The sequence below is a fragment of the Ambystoma mexicanum genome, chromosome 5q (genome assembly GCF_040938575.1).
Source record: "Ambystoma mexicanum isolate Mex_15411 chromosome 5q, UKY_AmexF1_1, whole genome shotgun sequence".
In the NCBI taxonomy this organism is placed as follows: Eukaryota; Metazoa; Chordata; class Amphibia; order Caudata; family Ambystomatidae; genus Ambystoma; species Ambystoma mexicanum.
In genome coordinates, this window is record NC_090933.1 from 639,614,335 (window position 1) to 639,640,656 (window position 26,322).

General features: G+C 45.3%; 1 protein-coding gene across 1 annotated transcript in view; it reads left to right on the forward strand.

The window, feature by feature from the left end:
* The first annotated feature begins 1,076 nt into the window (after positions 1-1,076).
* Positions 1,077-26,322, forward strand: part of CLVS1 (clavesin 1) — a 973,486-nt gene continuing 948,240 nt past the window's right edge. The window contains exon 1 of the mRNA XM_069621099.1: positions 1,077-1,235. The gene's annotated coding sequence lies outside the window, so the exon portion shown is untranslated. The remainder of the gene's footprint in view (positions 1,236-26,322) is intronic.

The following is a 26,322-nucleotide window of genomic DNA, read 5'->3' on the forward strand; positions in this document are numbered from 1 at the left end:
TTTACCTATGTTGCACAGGGCCATGCATCAAGGTTAAAGCAAACATACTACTTGGCTAAATTGGCCCACATTGAATTTAGGCCAATGGAGCCAGTAATAACACTTATGGTGCACAGTCAGCCTGGACATACTTTCTGTGGCATGGCATGTTTACTGGCGGGAATGCGTACATGATAATAATGGCATAAATTGGTGCAGCCTGTATGGACCACATGGGAACAACCAGCATTAATATATCTTTAGTCTAGCATATGTTGTGGGTAACGGCGGCATGAAATGTATTGGAAAATGTTCCTCTGCACAGTTGGTGACTTGCAACTATTGGGTTTTTCCATGTGCTTCCATACAAAAACAATTAAATGTATGGATTTCTACCAAGTGTTACAACGAAAGTGCTGTAAAATGCATAATTGTAACCCAATGTTTCAAACATTTTCTTGGGGTGAGAAACCGCCTCAAACCCCCCTTGCTTGGTTTGGGCTCCCTCATTGTGCTCTGTCGATCCTGCATAATTGGCACAAACATTTAAGCCTCTTCAGTTCAGAAATTCACCAGCCTCCACTGTACATCATCCATCTGTCACTGTGTATGATGTGTGTTTTAATGCGCACACGGGGCACGGTGCTCCTTAATGCTGGTGTCGCACACCACATGCCGTCATGCCATCCTATATATATATTTATGCATATGATACAAAGGTCAGTCTGGCATAAACCTTTCTTCAGTAGAGAAATCTACCTTTGCTGTAGTTGATTTGCAGTTGTAGTAATAAACCATATTTGGGTTCCTCCACACAAACTCAAGGGGAAACTTCTCGAGTCCCTTGTTTGCGAATGTGCCGCCGCTGGCCCAGTGGGTGAAATCAAAAGGGGGCCTCACCAAATGTTTTGCCCGGGGCCTCACCACATCTTGTGACAGCCCTGACCTTGGGAGGCATGTCCCCCTTCACTTGGTTGTGTATATGGCTGTGTGTTGGATCGCGTGCTGGCAGCAGAGTCAGGTGTAAATATGGGGCTTTAGGACCCAGGGGGATGGCCTTGCATAGTGTTGAAGAGCAGGGGCTCTGGAGCTCACGCCTCCGACCAAAATCTCAGCAGCTGGAGTTGATGCACGTTCTCAGCTGCCGGCGTCAAGGAGCTCGGCTGGCAGAGGACACCTCACCCACGGGGCCAAGGAGAGACATCTGGAGCTAGACCGGGACCGTCCTCCGGTGAAGCCTGGGCGGCAGCGTGAAGGTGCGTGGCCTTTAATTCTGTAAGCGCCTTGTGTTCGGATGCTTCCGCTCTTTCCACGCTAGGGATGCGGGTTTCAGCACCAGCTCCCGTGGACAGCGCTCCGCCGCAAAGCAGCTGCATCTCACCCACACGGCTCCGGCGCCCCTCCACTCTCCTGCCCCCTCTGCTGCTTCCCCTTCCCCGGCACCAGTCGCCCCCCTCGGCGCGGGTAGCCTTTAATAGGGGGCGACTAACAAACCATAATACCCAGCTGAACTAAGGGGTCTTCCGATCTATAGGCGGACGGGGCGAGTCGCCGACAGATTTTAAAGTTCAAATGAATTACAGCCCCAAACAAAGAGGTCGAGAGGCCGGGACTGCCTCCTCCCCCTCCTCCAGCTACAGGGCACAATTGAATGAATGAAGGGTCCTTTCTGCTTCTCGGCTCTGCCGCTCCACCCCCTCTGCATCTCCACACACAGGCAGATGGGCGCCTGCCACATAGCAGCAGGCTCTTGCAGCTTGCTGCCAGCCGTGGGCGCGCGCTGCTCTCTGCGGGTGGGCTCTTCACCGAGGAGGTCTGGGCTTCTGGTGTGAAGTGCCCAGCCAGGCAGCAAAGTAAGCTTGCCTTGGAGCCTTTCCCTTTTCTGCTTGCTCACACCTGCTACTACTCCGTTTTGGATGCCATTTTACACTGTGTTCTCGTTTTGAAACCCCGGTCCTTATGCGGGAGAAGGTGTTGAGGACGGGGGACCGTTTGTTATTGGAATACAAGAAACTTGAACGGGTGAACCCGAACATGGCAGAGAGCTTTTGCGACGGGGCATAGCGTTCTCCCCTATCCACCACCTCCATGCCCCCTGCCTCTACTTGCAACGCATTCGCATTCAGAGAGACGGGCAAACATGTAGAAACAGACACAGGTGATCATACAGACGCAGGCACAGGCTCACAAAAGACATGCATACACAGATAGACGCTGCCGGAAGCACACACAAACACACACACAGGCAAACAAGCACACTCCTCTTTCTCTCCATTTCTGCCTCCCCTCTCTCTCTTTCACTGACACACCTACAAAGATGTGCACGTGCACAAACACGCAGGCAAATAAATACACACACGCCCTCCTTTCTCTCTCTTTCTGTCCCACTCTCCACATATGTCTCTCTCTCTTTCCTTCACACACATACAAAGATGTGCACATACACAAACACACAGGCAAATAAATGCACACACTCCCTCCTTTCTCTCTCTTTCTGTCCCACTCTACACATCTGTCTCTCTCTCTTTCCTTCACACACATACAAAGATGTGCACGTGCACAAACACACAGGCAAATAAATACATACACGCCCTCCTTTCTCTCTCTTTCTGTCCCACTCTCCACATCTGTCTCTCTCTCTTTCCTTCACACACATACAAATATGTGCACGTGCACAAACACACAGGCAAATAAATACACACACGCCCTCCTTTCTCTTTCTTTCTGTCCCACTCTCCACATCTGTCTCTCTCTCTTTCCTTCACACAAATACAAAGATGTGCACGTGCACAAACACACAGGCAAATAAATACACACACGCCCTCCTTTCTCTCTCTTTCTGCCCCACTCTCCACATCTGTCTCTCTCTCTTTCCTTCACACACATACACAGATGTGCACGTGCACAAACACACAGGCAAATAAATGCACACACTCCCTCCTTTCTCTCTCTTTCTGTCCCACTCTCCACATCTGTCGCTCTCTCTTTCCTTCACACCATACAAAGATGTGCACGTGCACAAACACACAGGCAAATAAATACACACACGCCCTCCTTTCTCTCTCTTTCTGTCCCACTCTCCACATCTGTCTCTCTCTCTTTCCTTCACACACATACACAGATGTGCACGTGCACAAACACACAGGCAAATAAATGCACACACTCCCTCCTTTCTCTCTCTTTCTGCCCCACTCTCCACATCTGTCTCTCTCTCTTTCCTTCACACCATACAAAGATGTGCACGTGCACAAACACACAGGCAAATAAATACACACACGCCCTCCTTTCTCTCTCTTTCTGCCCCACTCTCCACATCTGTCTCTCTCTCTTTCCTTCACACACATACACAGATGTGCACGTGCACAAACACACAGGCAAATAAATGCACACATTCCCTCCTTTCTCTCTCTTTCTGTCCCACTCTCCACATCTGTCGCTCTCTCTTTCCTTCACACACATACACAGATGTGCACGTGCACAAACACACAGGCAAATAAATGCACACACTCCCTCCTTTCTCTCTCTTTCTGTCCCACTCTCCACATCTGTCGCTCTCTCTTTCCTTCACACACATACACAGATGTGCACGTGCACAAACACACAGGCAAATAAATGCACACACTCCCTCCTTTCTCTCTCTTTCTGTCCCACTCTCCACATCTGTCTCTCTCTCTTTCCTTCACACACATACACAGATGTGCACGTGCACAAACACACAGGCAAATAAATGCACACACTCCCTCCTTTCTCTCTCTTTCTGTCCCACTCTCCACATCTGTCGCTCTCTCTTTCCTTCACACCATACAAAGATGTGCACGTGCACAAACACACAGGCAAATAAATACACACACGCCCTCCTTTCTCTCTCTTTCTGCCCCACTCTCCACATCTGTCTCTCTCTCTTTCCTTCACACACATACACAGATGTGCACGTGCACAAACACACAGGCAAATAAATGCACACACTCCCTCCTTTCTCTCTCTTTCTGTCCCACTCTCCACATCTGTCGCTCTCTCTTTCCTTCACACCATACAAAGATGTGCACGTGCACAAACACACAGGCAAATAAATACACACACGCCCTCCTTTCTCTCTCTTTCTGTCCCACTCTCCACATCTGTCTCTCTCTCTTTGCTTCACATCCATACAAAGATGTGCACGTGCACAAACACACAGGCAAATAAATACACACACGCCCTCCTTTCTCTCTCGTTCTGTCCCACTCCCCACCTGTGTCTCTCTCACTCACACACGTACAAATAAGTCCACATACACAAACACACAGGCAAATAAATACATACAAGCCCTCTTTCCATTTTCTGTCCCATTCCCAACCTCTGTCTCTCTCACTCACACACGTACACAGATGTCTACATGCACAAACACACAGGCAAATAAATGCACACACTCCCTCCTTTCTGCCCCACTCCACTCGTCTCTGTCTCTCTCTCTCTCTCTCACTCACACACATACAAATGTGCACATGCACAAACAGACAGGCAGGTACACGAACACACTACGCCTTTCTCTTTCTGCCCCACCTCTGTCTATCTCTCTTACTTTCTCTCTCTCTCTCTCTCTCTCTCTCACACACACGCACAAATACAAAGATATGTAACTGCACAAACAGACAGGCAAATAAATGCACACTCTCTCCGTTATCTTTCCATCCCATCTCTCTTACTTTCTCTCTCTCTCTCTCTCTCTCTCTCTCTCTCTCACTCACACACATGCAAAGATGTGCACATGCACAGACAGCAGATACATGCACATACTCTCTCGCTCTCTCACTCACACACATACAAAGATGTGCACATGCAAATGCATGCACATACTCTCTCCTTTCTCTCTTTCTGTCAAGGCCCCCTCTCTCTCACGCACATAGAACGATGTACACACGGTCACCCGCACGCACACTCGAAACCGCATGAGTACCATTAAGCTGCAGTGCCCCTGTCTGCTCGGTGTGCAGAGTAATGGACGCAGAAGAGTATCGAATGTAGTCCTGTTGGATTGTTTTGCTTGCAGCAACTAAAGCAGATCGATCCGTTTGTACATAATGTCTGACGGCAAATGCTCATGTCTAGCCAGTGTTGTTATGTCAATATCCCCCCCCCCTCGTCGAAGCACGTCAAACATTTGGAAAGGAACGGTTGCCCCTCTCACTGAGGCGGTCTTTCGGGTTGGGGTGGGTGAGCAACTTCTCTGGGCTCAACTTCACAAGACCATACTGTGGTCTGCTCGCTGCGCACAAAGGGCCGGCGCAGGGGCGGGGGCAGCAATTAATCAGCGGGGGGAATCCATCACAGCCGAGGGCAGGCCGCGTCCAATCTGCAAATGGACGTGGCCGTCTGCTCCACGCTGCACCCAGGCGCGCACCGCACCGACCGGGGACCGGCACCGTGCACGCGCCATGCACACATTTCTCAGGCGAGTCGGCTGCATGGGGACGAGGGCTGGGACACAGGACACGTGGAGCCCAGGGAATAGAATTCCGAGGCGGGCTCCCCCGCCCCACGCGTGCATCTGCCCCTCCGTGGGCCTGTAGTGTCACAGGACAGGTGCACTGCCCCATCCGGGGGACCTTCATCGCCCCAGCATTACCATAAGCATCTCCCTCCCCCCAAGCACAGCGCCATTGCTTTAATATTCATGAGGAGCGCATGCATGCAATGGGCACTTCCGCCGCGTATGGGCCGGATTATACCAGAGCATGTTAATTATACATTCTGGGGATCACGATAGCCCACGGCATATGTCATCCACATTGAGAGTGTTGCCGGTGCATGCCTGCATCGCAGAGACATAGCGGGTGTGCTTCATGGGAGAGGGTCTCACCCAGATAAAGCACGCATGTAGGCTAATGATATGATAGTTTATTTATATAGCGCCTATACACAATGGGCCTCATTCCGAGTACGGCGCTAACCAATGGCGCTATTAACGCCTTGGTTGACGCCGTACCCGGACCGGCAGCGCCTTGGTGGATGGCGGAATCACCGCCCCATTCCAAGGTTGGCGGGGTGGTGATTCCCCATTCACCAAGGCTCTTCCCCATTCCCAAATGAGCCCCCATAGGGCTCAATGGGAATGGGGAAGATGCAAATAACGGTGACCGTTCATTACGGTCACCGTTATTGGCTTGCAGGCCCCTTTGCGCCCTCGACTTTAACACCTGCTCAAAGCAGGCGTTAAGGGCGAGGGCGCAGAGGAAACTCGGAGTATGGCGGTAAGGGAATACCGCCACCGGTCTCGTTACCGGTGGCCGCTATCCCTTACCGCCATACTCGGAATGAGGCCCAATGGGCCTCATTCCGACTCAGGCGGTAAGTTACCGCCTGGCTCGTACCTTTACCACCATGGCGTAAACTATGTTTACGCCATGGTGGTTGGCGGACTTACCGCCCCATTCCGAGGTTGGCGGGGCGGTAAGTCCCCAATCCCCATTTACCCTTCCCCATTCCCATTTTTGCCCCATAGGGCATAATGGGAGTGGGGAAGGCGTTAATTACGCCACCGTAAATTACGGTGGCGTAATTAACAACAAGGTCCCTTAGCGCCATGGATTTTAACACCTGCTAAAAGCAGGTGTTAAATCCTCCATGGCGCTAAGGGACCTCGGGATCAGGCGGTAAGGGTCGGCGCTGTTTACGCTGCCGTAAACCCCTTACCGCCTGGGTCGGAATGAGGCCCAATGTCTTTCAAAGCGCTTCAAGTCAAGGGAGGGAACAAGGGAAAATGACATTCTTACATGCCATGAACAGTAAGGAAGTGAAATTAACTATTGTACTCTGCCTGACAGCATTTCAGATAGTGCAAGAGCTAAGACATAGATAAGGAAGGGAGGGGGAGAGTGGGAAGGAAATGGAAACAGACAGGCGACTACCGTGCTCGCTGAGACTTGTGGGTTTCTTGGAAGGTGTCACTGGAGAATGCTTGCTGGCAAACACCTTACCTAAACTACCCGGATGACTCCAATATGTTATGTTACCATAGCTTGATATGGTGCAGCTATCACCGGAAGGTATGTGTGCGCTTATAAGTATGATCACAAGGGAGGGAGGGCTGTGTAAGGTATAATATACGTTGGGACTTCTCGGCCTTCTAGGCAAGGCTTATTGTATTGTTTTTCCTAATTGGATGGGCTATAAAAAAAAATCATTAGTAAGGACCTCGCACCATGAATTTGGGACTCTTCAATAGATTGCAGTGGGTTACTGTGCGTTAGACACCACCCCCGGAGCCAGGAAGCCGCAGGCCAACAATAGGAGCTTTCTGATCGCTGCCCCAGAGCCGCTTTTCAATATTTAGTCCTTGAGGATGGATTTCTTTGTACAACAGAACTGCTTTGCTGTACAATGGATTCTTGCAAGGTGTAAAAACCGACTCGGAGATGGAACCGCTTTGCAGTTAAACCCATTTACCTAATAATGGAAAATATCATTGAGTGGGCCATAGGGAGGGATAATACTCTGGCGCTCAGACACAATGTGCTGATTGTGCCAAGTAAAGTATTGCACGCCCTTCAGGGCATACACCACACTGCTGTGTTATAACTCTTGTTGCACCATGTTTGCATAGCAGGATCATGAGGCAATGCTATGTGCAGGTGAGCATGCTGGACGGAGGAAGGGGACAGCACAGTGCATGCACTCTCAAATAGTGATGCATAATCTTACAGAGAAACACATTTGATTGGCATTTCTCACTCCGGAAGCAATGTTATACCTCTGCATTATCCACAGGCTTTCTGGGGTGTGGGAGGGACCCCGCTACATCCAACTCTCACTCCCTAAATACCTCCCTGCTAGAGCCCTTGGATTTTCTAACCCCAACTCCCTGCAGATCAGACGCTTTTCCAAGCAGAGAGTGGGGGAGGGGTAGATCTCTCTCTTCCGCAGGTGCCTCCCTCTAGAATGGCCTCCCTGCCCCTGTTATACTTGAGCCAGATCACCTTAAGTTCCAGAATCTTCTCAAGACCCTCTTTTTCTCATCCTCCTTCCCCCTCTCCCTCCATCTGCTAATGTCCCCACTGCCTCCTTTTGACTGGCTGCCTGGTTCCTTCTGATTCTTGCAGGACACAAGGCCTTCCTCGACCACTCTACCCCAACACTTGGTCTCTGCTGACAACCCCCCTAACCTGCACTTCCCTACCGGACCCCCCCCCCCGCTGCGCTAGCCTGGCTCGGCCTGTAGCCATATTGAGTCCATCCAGCACCTTCCTTTGCACGTAGCATTTGGACCTTCATTCCCCTGCACCCGCTGCATTCCCCTGGTACTTGTCCACCTGGCCTCCCCAGCCCAGGGGCCCTCTTCCCCACTTCCTCCTCCTCCACAAGCAATTCGCACTCGCCATTCTGACCGGCACTTCCTTTCCCTCCTCAACATTAGCGCATTCTGCTCTGACCGGCACCCCCCAGCCCCCGCCACTACCCTGCACTACTTGTTACTGCACTTGAACAATCTGAATGACGCAAGGCCTAGTGGGACCGTTTCTGTTTTTTTTCTTCCCTCTTTCCCCCCTCTTTTGTCTTGAAACACCATTTGCTGAATAGGCGCATTATAAATACCAAATACATAAAATCAAATCATTGATAAGTTGTGATGCTGCCAATACACGTGGATAAAGCTAGGGAATCATGGGCCTTAAGAGGCAATCCGACGATAAGCTTTGCCACAAAATTCCAAGAGTATGGGCCTTGATAGCGGCCAGTACAATAATTCATATTGAAAGTTAAGTTTGGCTTCACTGTGGGAACGACTCATTCAAATACCCCTTTAACAATAGAAAAGCGAGAGCTGACATATGTGACTTTTCGTATAATAGTCATATGACCATTCAAAATGCCGGTGATCGGTGGATGGTTAGTGGTGGAATTGGTCTTTACCATGTTGTGCCTGAGTAGAGTATCCTTTGATCGCAGACGATACAGCTAGGCGTCACCTGTGTTCATCTACTTCAACCCTGAAATCAATTCCTCCCAATTCATCTACATGAAGACCAATGCATCATCGCAGATTAGTGAGCTGGCTTCTGGTATGTCATGGCATAATATGCAGGTTTTGCAATGTTCTCACTGCCACTGGTGGCCTCCTGACAGTGCTTTCTAGATGTTCATCTGCTGTAACTGTCTGGGAGGACCATAGAGGCTTAGTCAGGATATGCTTATTTTAAGAGTTGGCTCACAGGAGATATGCTAAATCTGAAATCTTCAGTTATCTGTCCATGTTTTGTGCGGGAGGAGGGGAGTGTGTTAACATGGATCCCTGGTCAGTAAGGTTTCTACCCTGTAAATTAAAGTTCAACGAAGCACTCCTAGTGATAAGGTACGCTTGAAGCTTTCAAGGACATGTTCGAGAGATTGACTGGACCAACGTGCAGTTATTGCGTTTCCACTCCTCTATTCCTCTCGGCCATACAAATACTCTAGTATTTGTGCCCAGATGTATTTTCATGGAGGCGCAAATGCTGAGGAACTTGCGCCTGCAAAAAGCAGGCAGACTCCATAGGGATCCATTGTAAACTCTGCCTGCCACGCGTACCTGACAGGCAGCGTTTACTCAATTTGCATGTCAGAATGCAAAAGAGGTGGGCAAAAGGTGGCGTGCATGCCGTTACAACGCCGTTACCCTCCCCCTCTGCACTCTGCCATGCAAATGATGATAATTCCAGGGTAGGGGCACGCCTTCATGCAACTAGACATGTAACAGGACCCGCCGCTGAATTACCGGCTAATATAAAAAGCTCCACACAGACTAGATGTTTTACGTCATTCATCCTTCTCCTAGCCTTGTGGATCTATATGTCTGATTGGACCAGTAAACGTCTACTTCTGGAGGTAGCGCCCTTTCAAGTGTTGTGAAGGCCAAGGATAGCATAGGAGCAAGAGTGGCCTGTCTGTAGGACCCATTTTGTATCGGTGTTGGTGGATGTATCATTGGCTTTCATATAAAGTAATTTATTCAGTTTAAAAGCTCATGGTTTACAAAGTCTTTCAAATCACATAGAGAAATAGAGAATACATAACATTGTTATCAATATTTGTAAAAAATGTCACTACTTCCATTCACATTTATTGAAATCATTGGGAAAAAAATTAATTTAATCCAAGAATTTGCTGTTTTGCCACGTTCTCAGAGCGGATAGTGGACTTTAAAGAAGACTGATTCGTCAATATTGTGCTTCCATTGTCAAGTTAGAAGCTTGATCGTATCGGTCCCATTTGCCAAGAAGATCGTTTTCAAAACTTGAAGACCTACACAGATCACGGCCGCGCATGGTCAATGTTCATTGATGAATAGTTCCGCAGAGTTGTGAGCAAACATAGCACAGTCGTAACTCAGCAGGAGGTCTTTCTAAGCACCTTCAGCTTGCTTACAACACTGGGAGTTGAGCCCCGCATTTTAATATCAATTCACCAAACATCTGACCAAGTTGGAATGTGTGACTCCACAATAACCTAAAGTCCTTTCTTGTGTTGTAGTCCATTCCTGATCAACACAATCTTGTATATTTTCCTTACGGAAAATACCAATTCCTGATTCAGGTCAGCTCTTCGTTTGAGCCTTTTCTCTCCTGTTGTTTTCCAACACACAGCTCTTCCTGGGATAGCTACAAGTGTGTGCATGCTTTAGGAAGTTTGTGAATCCAGCAGATCTCAAATGGTTAAGGGAATAACTGTATCAAATCTCTGCCAGATGGCACATGTTAGAGTCATGCCACATGTGACCATGGGGACATGGACGCTTGGTAGTGATGCAAGAGGAGACATATTGCTTGTCTGTGCATAGATCTCGCCAATTGGTAGACAGTCCTCACCCCAATACAATCATGCATTCAACTTTGCAGAAATAATTTACAGATAACACTGGTTTCTTGTGGTGCTAAAATGACTAGTACCAGCTGATGTGCACGTAGAGACTCCAACGGTTCCTTAATTGTTTAACGTAGACTGCAGGGATAAGTCTTCGAAGACAGCTCCGTCCACGTTCACCAATAATGGCCGGAAAGAGAGCACTGGCCACATATTTCCATAGATGCATATCGATGGGCCCGATAACCCTCCTTTCTCAATATAGTCTACTCTTTGATTAGGCCAGGTGGGAAATTGCTGGGGGCTAAGTAGCTCTTACATTTAGCCTGGAAGAGCCTGTTATCTTGAAACTAGCAGCTTACAAGAGCTACATTTGGCTTCCAACTGGTGCCACACAGACATGGCTATGTGACGTTAACCTCTAGAGAATGGGAATAACGAAGCATTAGGACACATCTAGTACACATTTCAACAAGAGTCATACATAATGGACACAACTTTAACGCTTGTCTCTCATGTAGAAGTTTGATTTGCAGTGCCCTGTGGTGTTGCTAGGTCTGGAATAGGTCCAGGGCTAGCTAATGTTGAGACTGGCGGGATCCGGGGCTAGCTAGTCTTTTGGGTGTAGCTCCTGGGCTTCTATCCGGAGCTATAACCAAAAGACCCGGGGCTATAGCCCCCTCAGCCCCCCCAGCAACGCCTTTGTAACTCACTACTATAACTCACTATGGGTTCCCCGGTGGTAGCCTCTGCTAATAACTGGAAGATGCCTGCTCCTAAATTTGACCCCTGAATAGGCATGAGCTGGGAGACAAGAATGGAGAGTGTACCAGGCATTGCATGCAGGTGTGGCTGTAAGTCCTTTTCTATTGTGGAATCTTAGCTGGGTAGCACGGGTGTGCTCAACAGAGATGGGTATGGACCAATAGAGTAGTGGGGAGGGAGCACCACACAGGGTCCGAGATCAGCATCTGGGGCCAGGGATTACTTTGCAGGGTCTTCAATTCCTTCCTGAAGTGCATGACCGAGGGAACCGGGATCTTTTTCCAGTACTCTGGGTGCTATGTCTGTAGAGGCTTGTGTTCTTGTTTCTTTTCCTTCGTGCCTCTCTCATTTGCAACCTGGTGATGCAGAGGCATCTTGTGTTGTGCTGGCCGTCCCTTTCCAATAGGCCCGATGTAAATAGTTGGTCTTTGCTAGAACCAACCCCCGACTCGCACCACGCGAGAGCCAGAACTGATGCCACACATCCATCCCTTCTAGACCACTCTGGACTGGCCGGCAGCCCCCGGGGGCCAGCCATGGCCAACATGTGTACCATGATTAACCATCAATAGTGGAAAGCGTGCGGCAAGAGCTGAGCTTGAAACACTACACACAAGCCACTGCCATTCTAAACATCCCAAAATGCTTCTTCCAAATCCCCCGCAGAGCTTGAATGTTTACAGAGTACAAACATTACAAGAGCTGGAGATTTTATCCCGCGCTGCCGGCTTCTGCCAACAGAGATCCGGCTCACTTACTCATGCTGCCAGAGAACCAAGAAGCTGAGGACCATACTAATGTACTCCCACCGCACTCTATGTGCCGTGCTCAGTATGCCGCCATCGCTGAGCGCAATAATACCACAAGGGGGGTTCCATGCAGAGCCCGCTGCAGTGGCATTTTGTTTGCTCATCTGTATGCACTTTGCACATAAAGGTACAACTCTCCAACCAGATCATTTTAAAAACATGAATCCAAAAACATCTCGCATTCAACGTTGACGTCTTCGAGAGTTAATATTGCATTCATGACACCGACGAAGACGTCGTTGAATGCGAGATGTTTTTGGATTCATGTTTTCAAAATGATCTGCTTGGAGAGTTGTACCTTTAAGTGCAAAGTGCATACAGATGAGCAAACAAAATGTAACTGCACTGGGCTCTGCATGGAACAATGTATATGGAGTCCTTGTTTATAGCTGCTGCTGTGCGTTCAGAAATAAGGACTCCATATACATTGTTAATTCTGAAAAGTGAAACGTTCCTGCTCTTTGAAGTCCATGAAAGAGTTCAGCTCTGTTTGCAAGCATCCATCACCAGGCTCGGACTGGCCTGTAGGACACTAGGCCCAGGGCCGAACCAAAAAAGCCAAATGCTAGTGTGGGCCAGATTTTTGGTTCGAAATGTGTCACTTTTTTTTGGCCAAAGTGGGGCCAGTTTGATGAGTTACTCCACAATGTTGCTTGTAGTTTTGACCATTGTTGCTGAATAAATATTCTTTAAATTGCAGATTTGACATAATATTTGATGAAAAAACTCCCCTTTGGGAATTATTCAAACGGGCTGTCATAAAAGGAATGAATTGCCATTTGCAACGGCGGGCCACTTTTTCATTGGTGCCCGAGACAATCCCTACTGCTCTCTCCTGCTTATCTTTTCCTTGGTCACATGGTCATTTAGGCAATGTGCATTGCATTTTCAAAGCCTATCTCACACCCCGGTTGTCATTTTCATTCCTCAAATGTTGCAAGCAGTCAGAAACAGCACATGCCCGTGGATCAGATACGAAAAAAACGGAAAAGCAGGGATGCCCAAGACCTAGAACCAGGGGAACAGAAAAACACTGAAAGAGTGAACCGCCCATTATTAACAAAGAATAAATAATCAAACTCCTAATGTATCAATTAACAAAAAAATTATACAACCACACCAATCACACACATCCAAATTCATCCACAATTAATAAAAATCACATTGCTGCAGCGGAGTCTGAGAATCGATCCGCCTCTGTTGCCTCAGCTGATCGCGACCGAGCTGAGCTGGGTGCGCTGGGGAGGGTGGACAGTACCCCCGCGGCCCGCTAAGGAGTTGCTTCTGCGACTTTTCTAACGCAGCTGCGAGTGTTGGCTGTGCGTGTCGCGCAGGCGACCAGTTTGGTCGCAGAACTGGAATGTGGGTGATTGTTCCCAGGGAAAGACTCCTGACATCCGAGATCACAGGTGTCTGGTTAGAGTGTGCGATGGCTTCACCAAGAGGCCCCGCGAGTGCTCACAAATGGCGAGGGGCAGATACAGACTTTCCCACGCACAGCTCAGAGCTACTTGAAAATGACAAGGATGTTACTGAGGATCTGTCATTGCTGGAAGTGTCATATGTAAATCCTGATTTGAAAAGTGCTTTGCCAGAAAATCCTATAAAACACAAAGCCGTTTTACGTCATGATGAGGCGGTGAGCTCTACTTCGCAGGAGAATGCAGATCTATCATGCCCTCTCAAGTTCAACACACCGAGAGAAATCTCGCACTCTCCCGCAAAAAGGCGAAATTCGTTGGCCATTGTGAATAGACTGTTGCTGGACCTAACAGAATTGAATGGGTCACTAATTTCAAAACCATCTGCCCCCAATGACTTAAAAGCTAATTTGGAGGACCACAAAATTGAGCCATGGAGACCAGAGCAATTACCCCTGTTACCGGTCACAGAATCCACTCCGTGGAATCACTGGCCAATGGGTGCTAGAAAAAGAAGACGTATTGCTTCAAGTTTGTCTCCTCCTTTCGAATGCTCACAGAATAGAGCTAGTCCAAGCAACAAAACTTCTCCCTCATTCATCCAGGAGATGAGTACTCCATCTAAGAATACTGGAATGCTGAATACCGATGAGAGGTCAGAATTATCCAGCAATGACAAATCTATATCGAATTCACCAGATAAACAACAGAACAATTCAAAACCTAAACGTATGCTCAATAGAGCCCCTTCACACCAAATCATGAGAGATGCCCATGTTCAGAAACTAATCGAAGAAGCGCCAAATGGCTTAAGACCCTTTGTCATGTCCTCACTGACAATAGCCATGGCTCCCATGCTCAAGATGTATGAGCAAATCAACGACAATATAAAAGATCTGTCAACCCTGTCTGCCCTCATGAACTAAAAAATGCCCTTGGTCGATCCCCAAGGAGCCTTGGCAACTGCCAAATTATGGGGAAATATCCAAAGAATAGATCAGACTTTGAAGGACTTAGCAGACCAAAAGCGAGTCAACATCGAGGACCAGAGAGTTCTAGCTGAGGTGACAAGAGAAGCTTTGGGACTACTGAAACAAAGTCAAAAATCAAGAAGAGATGAAGCAGAATTAGCTGCATTCTCAATCTTGCATCCTCCATTGAAGCTAGTCCCAAAAAAAAAGTCAATTAATGATGGATTGAATCATCAACCTGAGAGATCCACTGCAAGCCCAACAATACCACCGCACAGCCATATAGGCAACAAAGTGGCGCAAGTACTGCCAGAGGAGGTACAAGTCATTGAATCGTCCAACGTAGAGGATCCCTGTCCTACTTTGGCCCCTCGGCCACCCGCCTCTTGCCTGCCCCCCACTCCTGTGTCTGCTGACCACAGAGCCCAGCCCGCAAGGTTGAAACCAAATAATCCTAACTATCCTGAAGAGAAGAAGACTGCAGCTGGCTCCTACAACACACCCCCAATTGAGGCGTTTCCAACTACATCAGCTAATGCTGATGGCATTATAGGATCAGGTGATGCCATATCACAGAGCTGTCAGGTCGTACCAACCGTTCCTGTCCAGCGTGAAAAGGAAATGATCGTGGGCGCCCCCAAAGAACCAGCAGTGATTGCTTCACTACCTCCAACTCTGGAAAACGAAGTTGGTTGCCTTGGATCTAGCACCGGAAACATACCTGACCAAAACATAAATAAGGACAAAACTTATGATATATTTCAAAAACCGAATACGTCCAACACAAATCAAGCCATGGAAAAAAAAAATCAAAAATGCAAAAGGAACAAAACAATTTGGGCTCAAGAAAATTCCTTAGAAATTTGAAGGCAGTAAATGTCTTCATAAATACTGATCAGTCTAGTGAAAATCATAAGAAAGATGTGACAAAACCAAAATCAAATGAAAAGACCATCAGCCAAGAAACAATCAGTGTGGACGAAAGTGCAGAAAATTCACAGAGCGAATTGCTCAATTTATCTACATATGAAGAAGAGTCTTGTTATGAAGACAATGATGAACAAACAGTAGAAAACTATGCGAAACCCACTGTAGCACAGTCTGATGACAAGCAAACGGCAAAATTCACATCAGATTTGTCAAAATGCGGAAGAATTTGCCAATTAATACTGCCCATGGATGACACTAAAGCCCCAAACATAACACAGCCAGAGGCCAAGTTCGAGACTAAGGATGAGAAAAGAAAATGGCAAGGAGCACTAAATGGAGTGGTTAAAACCCCACACGATAAAAACTCCTTAAGACCCTCATCGGATGATGTGAAGATGAATGATGCCGCTGAAATCTACGGGTCCCATATTCCATCTCGTGACTCTTCGAGACAATCTTGCCCGAGGGATCTCACACTAAAAACAACTCTCTCCAGAAATGATGGAACACGGAGATACTCAAGCCAAAAAAATAGCCCGCAAGTTGAGAAATATAAAACACCTGGAAGACATGTTATGATCCTTGAACGAATCCTGGACACAAAGGATGGCTTAACGTTAAATAGAAACAACGTATTACGCCTACTGCACCACCTGCCTGGTCTTCGCTCCATAGAATCAAAAGACATCGAAACTGTCGAAATTTGTCAATGATCAACAGAATGACAAAGTTCGGCTTCACATAGATTCCAGACTAATATGCAACCTCCTTACTAATGCAATCCACTTCCTGTTGTCTTTGGGGTTTGACATCAATGAAGAAGGTGTCGCACCTTTGCCAGCTATAACATCTGAAGAAACATCAAGAGAGGGTGAAGAAGTAGACAAAAGTCAAGCAAAATATGTTGAGAGGTGTGTGGCTGCCCCTACTTCAATGATGGTGGAACACACAGACAATCGGACAGATGGACTTCGGCCTGAAACAGAAAATAGTGTTAAATGTCACACACATTTCACACCGGGTGAACAAATCAAAATCACAATAAATGGAAATATTACCACTTTGAGAAACAAAAACAGTGCAGTACAAGACACAGAGACTCCATCCAAGAACACAAATTGGAATTGGCTGGCTGGTGTTCTAGGTGGCAAATCGAGCTAATGCCAACAAGGGCCGTTTGGCCCTATCATATATTATAATATCTTATCTTGGAATACTAGAGGCTTCGTACTTTTATTTAATGAAACAAAAAATTGGAGTGATGACTTAACTGTCATCTGCTTTCAGGAAACATGGATGGCCAATTGCCCATTGTCAGACAACTATGAGCTAGCAATAAATCCTGCAATAACAAGATCTAAGGGACGCCCGTCTTGACCATGATCAGGAAAAATTCATGCTGGAAATTGGTAAAGTCATCAATTCACTCTCCATTCATACAGTACTCTGTGGTTGCCGCTAAAAATTAGACGAACAACAACATCATAAACCTAATTCACATCATCAATCTTTATCGGCACCACAAAAATGCAGGAAGACACATATTTATAAAAATGGTGTGTGACATAATCGACAAAATAAATAGTGTCTACCAAAATCCAAACATTATCAGCTGCAGTGATCTCAATTTAGACTGTGTGAATGAGTCTAAAAAGGTCACTGGTCCTAAAAATCCATTACAAAAATTGGCTATAAAATGGTGTTCCGACCTTGAAGAAAGAAATGTCACCATTGTAAACGGAAACATCACAGGGGACATTCCTCCAGAGAAAACTTGGAGAAGCATGAAACAGTCTTCTACCATAGACTACTTCTTCATATCAGATCATTTACAATAACGAGCTGTGTCACTGCAAATCACAGCTGACGCAAACAGTGATCACAGCCAACTTAAATTATCGCTACAGATAGCAAACACCATGAAGCCTCAGCAATGGAACAATCAAGTCACAGTTGAACCTAATAGATCTCGGCTAAGAATAAAGCCCCAGGAAGTTAAGATCCTAACAGAATCATACGATAAGTATGTAACTGACATGACAGAAAAGAGAGTTGAATATAACTGCCTCCTGGAGCAGTTCATGATCGCAGACAAAGGAATGATAACACCATCCTTCCAATTGAAACACCATTTTGACAAACAAGTCCTCGAAAGAAAGCAACAACTTAGAAAAGAACTGAGGCGACACAAAAACCTTAAAGTAGATCAACAAAAGCAGGCAAACACAAATAGTAAACAAAAATACAAAAACTGGCAAATCTCTCACAAAGCAATCATGTACCAAAATGACAGTGAATCAATGCTTGCCAGTCTGAATAACAAAAATTCTTCAGAATTCTGGAAGCTAATAAACAACACTGATTGCTGCGAAGACGCAATCCAAGTAAATATGGTGAGTGAAAAAGACTGGATCAAACACTATCATACAGTGTACGAAAAAAAAAGTACCACCATTGCCCCACCACTGCCTCAGCTTGATAAATGGGACCTTCATTTTGATAGAGAGGACATTCTACTGAGCATACAACGAAGCTCTTCTTCAAGGGCATCAGGACCGGACGGTCTAACGAATTTCATACTCAAACAAAACCCTGAAGAATGGGCACATTTTCTTGTTAAATTGTTCGCTGCAATCGCCAATGAAGGAAAAATACCAACTAGCTGGAAAACTGCGATTGTTATTAAAGTCTCCAAAAAAGGCAACAGAGCGGAAACCAAAAACTATAGGCCAATTGCCTTACTAGACGTGCTGGGAAACATATTTGCAACCCAATTAAAGAAACAACTTATTAAGTGGATCCAAAACTCAAATCATTTGGATTGCCAACAAGCAGGCTTCGTCAAAGGGGTAGGTTGTGCCCTGAATCTTCTTCTATTGAACATACTCAAAATGGATGCAATAAAAAGAACAAAAAGGTCTATCTTGCATTTGTGGACCTGTCACAAGCATTTGATAGTATTGATAGAGAACTACTTTGGAAGAAAATGTCTGACTGGAAATGTCCAAACAGTTTACTACTAGCAATAAAAGCTTTGCACACCAACACTGAGATAAAAATAAGGTTGGACAAAAGGGCCACCCTTTCCATTCCAAAAAAAACCTATCGAGGAGTAAAACAAGGTTGCCCTCTGGCCTCGATTATTTTCAACCTATTCATCTCAGACCTGAGTGAAGCATATAAAAACGCAAACATGTTCCCTCCAAAAATTTACGGAAAAGAAGTCATCTGGTTACTGTATGCGGACGATCTAGTCCTTTTGGATATGACTCCAATAGGTCTGCAACGCAAACTTGGCATCCTAGATCAGTATATTCAACAAAACGGTCTAAATGTGAAGACTCAAAAATCAGAAATACTGATCTTGCAAGACCTACAAAAGAATAGAGAATTTTTCGGAAAAAAAAAGTTCACTTGGAAATTGGGTGAAGGCAAGATCGAGCTAAAAAAACAAGCAATGTATTTAGGCATGTTGTTGAGCTCAAGTATCAATGACCCCCCGTGGGTGGAAAAGGTCAGGACCAAATGCAAGCAACTGACTGCACAAGCCTGCATTGTGAACATGAAATATGGGAAACACTCATTAAAACCGGTCCTGACATTCTATAAGGTGAAAGTTATCCTGTCCTGCAGAAGTGTGGGCCTCACTGGAACACTCGTTCTGGTCCAAGGTGTTGCATCTACCTCCAGGTGTGCCAACTGCCTGCATAAAATACAAGCTTAGTCTCCTATCCATTAATGGGAGGATTTCGTGGAACACGCTTAACGAATATCGCAAAGCATCTGCAGAGAAGCCACAATTACAATATAACATCTTAAATTACCTATCCAAGGAGCCCTGCGACACCGTCCTTTCTCTGTGGGCTCAACGTTGCAAAAAAAACTTAAGCGACATAGGAGCGGATAAAACCCTGCTACAAGAAAATCCAAACAAGGTCAAATCAATGCTCTGGACCCAAGACTGGATTGACACTGGTGACATGTGCAAAAAACACAGAATTATGAAGTTGATACCAAATGGAGAGAGAAAATTGAATGCGATACAGCCATACCTACAAAAATTTCCAGACAAAAATTGTCGAGCGATCTTCATGAAATATCGACTCAATCAATTTCCCACTCGAGAAAATCTGAGTATATGGAAAACTGCAGGCTTGAGTTCTCTGGTATGTCGTCTCTGGCAGAAGCTAACTTAGAATCTAAACAGTCAAAGCTACTTGTAATGGCTTAGACATTAGCTACATGAAGTAGCGTTTACCGAAACTTTTCCTTTGCTTCTGTCTGGCTCCCAAATCATGTTTTGTACTTTCCCTTTGCGTTCTCTGGCAAATGTCTTACATATCTCGAACCTGCATGCTAGATGTTGGACTTCTGTTTGTTTCTTTCTTCTTCTGTCCTTCCTTTTTTAAAGGTTTGTAACAAACCAATAAAAATAAAAATAAAAATCACATTACAAAGAAAGAATAACACATAATTTGCAATGTAGAACTTCATAAGGACATTTTCAGTCAAAAAGCCATGGTTCCCAAACAGAAAGGATTCAAGGGCCCCGGAATCAACCAGACCCAACTGGTTTCAATTTATAGTTGTTCAAAACATCTTCATCAGGGGAAAACAAAACACTTTTTCAAGAGCAGTTGTCCAAATCAGAACCCAGGAAAGAGAAGAGGTAATTCCAAATGGGGTAGCCTGGTAAATGGCCCCAAAGTTGCCATACCCTGCCTTCCTAGAAAGGCGGAGAAATATCCCAAGCTATATTTGCCGTAATGTCTCAGACCGTGTGAACTGGTTTCGGCATCAATCACCCGAGGGGACCCAGAAATGAGCCATGGAGACAGAGTTAGGAACGCTGGTCATCACCTGATGATTACAAACATGGTGACAAAAGTAAGCGAAATGCCCAGGTGCCACAGCCTCGATATCTTCACCGTGGCATCAGATGCACCATGGGTGACCACCCACTCTAGCACGTCTTAAGATATTTACTGTAGATTTGGTATGAATCTTGGGCAGAATATGAGTGTCTTAGGCTTAGTTCACACTAGGCATTCACGAAGGCCATGGGACAATAGTATGCCATCGCCTGGTGACAGATGCAGAGTCTGGATAGTCTCTGTGGTGCAGATCCAATTACATAGAGTGATTCTAGCATTTTGCCTCAGACGCAGAGGCAGGTTTTAGAGCTCAAGAGGGCGATGTAAATTGGTCCAAAGAGCCCACTTTCTTTCTTAGTTTCTTGGCAAATTCAATATAGCCGTATAGACTGAGGGAGGGTTTGTTATTGCAAGATAATGTCCCGCCACTAAGTTAAGACCCGAAGTGAAGCTGAGGGTCATTAGTTGGGTAAATGTCATTATGCCAAGCTATAATGGCCCCTCAAAATGTCTATAGGGCTACTGGCACATACCTGAAATAGCTTGTTTCGTCTTCAGAGCTATTTCCCTTTATAATAAACAACTCCTCGATTACACAGAGGATATTCTAGCGGAAAGATGGTGAAACCACCACGCTTCTTAAATGTTTTCATTGGAATAGTTTGCAGCAACCGCTATACTTTCAATGGACGATTGTGCTACCACCTGCTTCCAATTAAGTAAAACCATGGAAACCTTGAAGTGCCTCCAGTTTAAAAGACACAGTGTCTCATCATGAGTTGGGGCGGTATTCCTGCACTAATTGCACCAGGATACCGGCCAACACTATTAGCGTTACTGCAACACGGTCCGACGCAATTTGCGCTGGATCCCGAGTTGCAGTGGGAAATAAATCCCCTTTCCCATTCGGTACAATGGTCCCAATGGGGGTTTCTTGTCGACAGTAGCACTGGCGCAATTAGTGCTGCTGGGCAGAAAGGGGAGATTTTTACCTTAACTCCAGCAAAAATTAGGTTTGTGTGGCAATTGTTACCCTAGTGCTTATACCATGAAAAATGGTACTTGTCACGATGCAAATGCTTTCGAATATGACCCCATTGTTTTTTGCAGTAGGGTAAACTTTGACCTAGGGCTAATACGGTGCAACTGTGCGCTTGCACCAGTGTTCCCGGTGATCAAAATGTAAGAAGCACAAGCAGAGGTAGCTTGATTTCCAATGAGGGACCCATTCACTAGAAGAAGCTGCCAAAGCCATTGGCACAGTCACACGTATTGACTGCCCACACCATTTTAAAATGTTTGGACGATAGATTGTGAATGGCACAATGCTTAATAATAGCTTTTACGAAATAAACAGTTTCACTCTCTACACTGTCAGCAAAGCAGAGTTTAAAGCCATTTTCTAACAATACTCTCTACCATTTTATGTGCCTCACTTTTTGAAATCTGCTGAGGCCCTAACTTGTGGTGCGTGCTTTGTAAGACACTCAGGTCCTCATCCCACTATGAGGTGACTATGAGTCCGACCCCGAAACACTCAACTCCATCTACACTACCATCTAAACCTGGATGGCAGAAAATTGGTTGTCCCTTAACGGTGATAAAACCGAATTACCTCTAATTGGGTCCCCATACACATTATACTTAATAAAAGGACTCTCATAACTGTGGCCCTGCCCCTTTCACAATCCCACCACATGGGTCACGCCTTGTGATACCTGAAATTATGAACTGCTAAAATAGCTCAGTGAGTTAAGTGTTTAAGCAAAGATTTGTGTTTGACCCTCCCTCCCTGGTATCCATTAAAAAGGTAGCTGAAATATGGCAGTTTTTACAAAAAATCGTGGCAAATAGGACGTGGTGCGACCCAGTAAAAGTGTCTCCATTATACCGCACAGAGGGAACAGAGGTTGCGGGGGTGTCACTGCTTCCCTTGAACAGTATAAGGGGTCCTGGAGTTGCGGAGGTGTCCCCCGCATCCATTACATGGATTGCTGTGACCACACCGCTGCCTTTTTGCTGCGATTTATTGCAAAAACTGCCTTTTTGGAGGCGTGATTTTCACATGGAACCCCTTCCCTTCACATGTTGCATTTCATTGGCTAATTATGGCACCTTTATGGTATTGCTTGGGGTTTATAGGAATCAGGTATGAAGCACTACATGAAAACATGGTTTACCACTATATATTATTGTTATAATTAGTAGTACTAGTGATAATATCAGTATTATCATTACTGATATATTTGTCGGAGCCAATGATAGGCGACTTAGCCCTAAATCGCAATCCGGCTATATGGTAAGGGAATTCATGCATTAAACAGAAATGATGTCCAGTGGATTCGAGGAGATAACTAGGAGAAGAGACTAAAACTGCAATTCTAGCCAAACATGATTTTATTTTTATTGTTATTTAATAAAAAAAACAATACAAAAATAGTATGTTAAAACATTATTAAATATTCTCTTTCATTCATTCATACCGCAAACTTCTATCATTCTAAGTCAATTCATCAATAGAAGCCAATTTTTATATAAACAAAAAGCTTCTATTCCAGCTCTTTTCATTTCCAAATTTCCAATTTTCTTACTGGTGGTGGTGTAACCACTAATACTATTGTTTGTTTGTTTGTTTTATTCACTTATAATGTGCATCAAACCCGAAGGGTTTCTATAGGGAAATTTGGAACTTACCTTGAACTCACCTAAAGTGACTTTGGAGGTCCCCTAGGGTTCATGGGGTTTTAGGCCAAATCCTAGAACTTTAGCAATTGCCACAGATTTTCTGATTTTATATGTATTATTAAAGTCTTACATTGCAGTCCTGTCCAATGAGACATGCTTGGCTATGCTACATAACTGTAAAGTATTACTGTGACTATGTTCCCTAGGGATGTGATGTGTTGGTATTATCACTCAGAATCTATTGTAACTTATGGTGCCCTGTTGCTGAGTTTTCCCATGTATTGTCCCGCCTCTGCATGTTACCATTACTGTTAGGTGTGCATTTGTTTTATATGTCTTTGGGGAATAGGAATACTGGGGCTGTGTTCAGTGTTGGCACCTATGATCTTGGTTAGGATTTTATTATTGTGGGTTGTGGTTCCCCTTTTCTTCACACCCTTTGGACTATATGTGTCTATTGCAGCATAATTATAATTGTTAATTTATAACACACTTAACGGGATCAGGATTCGAACCTGTGTTGCACTGCATCGTCTTTCTTCCTGGCCAAATTCGTTGCCCCTGAGCTATTTCTCCTAACGTGGTGGACTTACATTCTGCATAGGAGTGAGTTGAGTCTTAGTTGACAGTTACTGATTTATACATTCACCGTGCCATCACTTTTTAAATCGTATATTTTTCCGTACGCCAGTGTGTGTGTTTTCTTTGTTTAGCTGAGTGGCCTAACTGCACTTCCCTACACGCCCTCTTGCCGCCTTAAGTTAAGCCTGGCTTTTCTGCCACAGCCACTTTCCTTAGAGAGGTCGGGTCCTTCCTTCTGGTTGTTATACTGAACACCTCTAGGTTAGATGATTACACAGCCCTCACCAGAGCGTTGTGGCAACATTTCCCTAACAATTATCCTGAATGCTGATAAAACGTGTGCTACAATGATCTTTTGAACACAAATTGTGATCCAATCACAAAACATTTTTGTGAGTGCAAACTAATTTTCAAATCCCAAAACGAATCATTTACATGCACGTACAAAAGGGACAAATCGACAACTGCACTTGCACATGCTTGTGTCGAGTGTGCACCGTTTGTCTCATGTGTGCACAATTTCCACAAACGCAGCCATGTAACTGGATTAGTGAGAAGGGTATGGACCTTTATTGACTTTTGATATTGTTTCAGTATTTCATATGCACCTGGTAAAAGTGCTGTTTTTCATGAACCACAACACTTTTTGTGTGCTTTGTGTGACATAGGCCAACTGTGCCAGCGGATTCTTTCTGAATCACCTTACTTAAATGTGCAAATTGCGGCATCTACATTTTAATTCTGTTGTGGCAACTCTCTGAGAATTGGGCCAATTGGGTCGAAGCATAGTTACCCATATGAGTTTATAAGTACTGCAAACAACATCCCAATCTTTTTGAAGACCAGTAAGAAGACGAAACATTAGAAAGTCCCACACAAAATAGCAATGTACTTCAGAGACCTTGACAATGGAACTGGAGCCTCCACAGTAACAAGAACCCAGATCTTTTAAAAATCTTCATAAGTGGGTTTTGACTGATTAGTTGATGATTCACAACTGTTTTTCAAACTAAGTGGGCACTGAACCCACGACCACGGCTATTCGGGCATGGATGCAAGACAACTGGCTCTCCCTCAACACTAACACATCAGAGTTGTTGTTGGTTAAGTCTGGGTCCAATTGGAAATGTAGCTATGATCAGCCACCTTTTTTCCTCCCTTGGTGGTCAACCTGTGCCTATTCAGTCTCAAGTTAAGCCTTTGTGCTTCATCTTCAAAGGACTCAGCTGATAAATAGGGGGGTAGACAGCTCCAGCTATTTACTGCACCTCTTTTGCCAAATCCAGCCTTGTCTGGAAACACATTCTTTAGGCACCGTAGAAAGGGACATCGTTAGCACTACATTGCTTTATGCCAAAACTATCTATATAGCTGCTCCACTATATGTAATAGTTAGGATACGGCCCATTCGAATTATGTAGCCAGAATTACCATGCATTTTACTTATCGAACACACATTATACCCATTCTACAACATTTACAATGGGTTCTAGTGGCAGCAAGGTGTACATTAAAAATTGCTGCTCTGGTCTTTGAAGGCCGGCATACCCCTACACCCAATTATATGAGTTACAGAGTCCATTTCTATAAACCAAAACAACCGCAGGATAGTTAAGGCTACATTTTGGACCAGAAACTAGGTTCAGATGTGCTGTGCAATTCAACACATCTTTACCTAGTTTCTGGTCCAAAATGTAGGCTTAACTATCCTGCGGTGAAAGCTCCTTGGTTCAGGAGAGCACAGTGTGAAATGCACTCATCCAACTCCTTGAGACCTATACATTATCTTGTTGAATTCTGGTAGGATCTCAAGCCTTCCCTCTTTCGCAAATAACTGTTCACTTAGACCAGGGTGATTATCATAATGTAGCCCCTTGCACAATTCGCAATAGAAATAAACATCAACAGAAGGGTAGCCCTGGTATCTATCCCAACACACACGTTGATTTTCCCTTAGCCAAAATGTTTCTCTGCAGAATAATTCCACCCTGGATAATGAAAAACATCAATCTCATGCCTGTGGTGGAGGCATACATTTCTGAGGCCACCAATGGGGTGTTACCCTTTTGAGATGTAAACATTGCTCTCAAAGCAAAGTCCTGGTAGTAGAATTGGCCATTAATAGCTTATAACCAGGCCTTCTATGGCTCTGCACTAGGATTCTGGAATAAATCACCTTTAACAGATTGTCTACCCGCCGCCTCCTTCATTTCAACAAGGAACTAAAGAGCCTGCTTTTGAAATGACACTGATCCGTCAGACACTGACTTCTGACACACTGCACCTTTATGTACCACCAGACACTGTACACATTGTAGTTCCTGTTACTACCCTTTCTGTAAACCCTCTAGCACCCCGCACCTTTTATTCAGTGCCCCATTACTATTGAGTTAGGTGTGTGCTGTTAAAGTGCCATATTTGCACTGATTATACAGTGATTCACTTTTTATATATACATGTACTATGACTCTTAAATTGAGACGTATTTCTT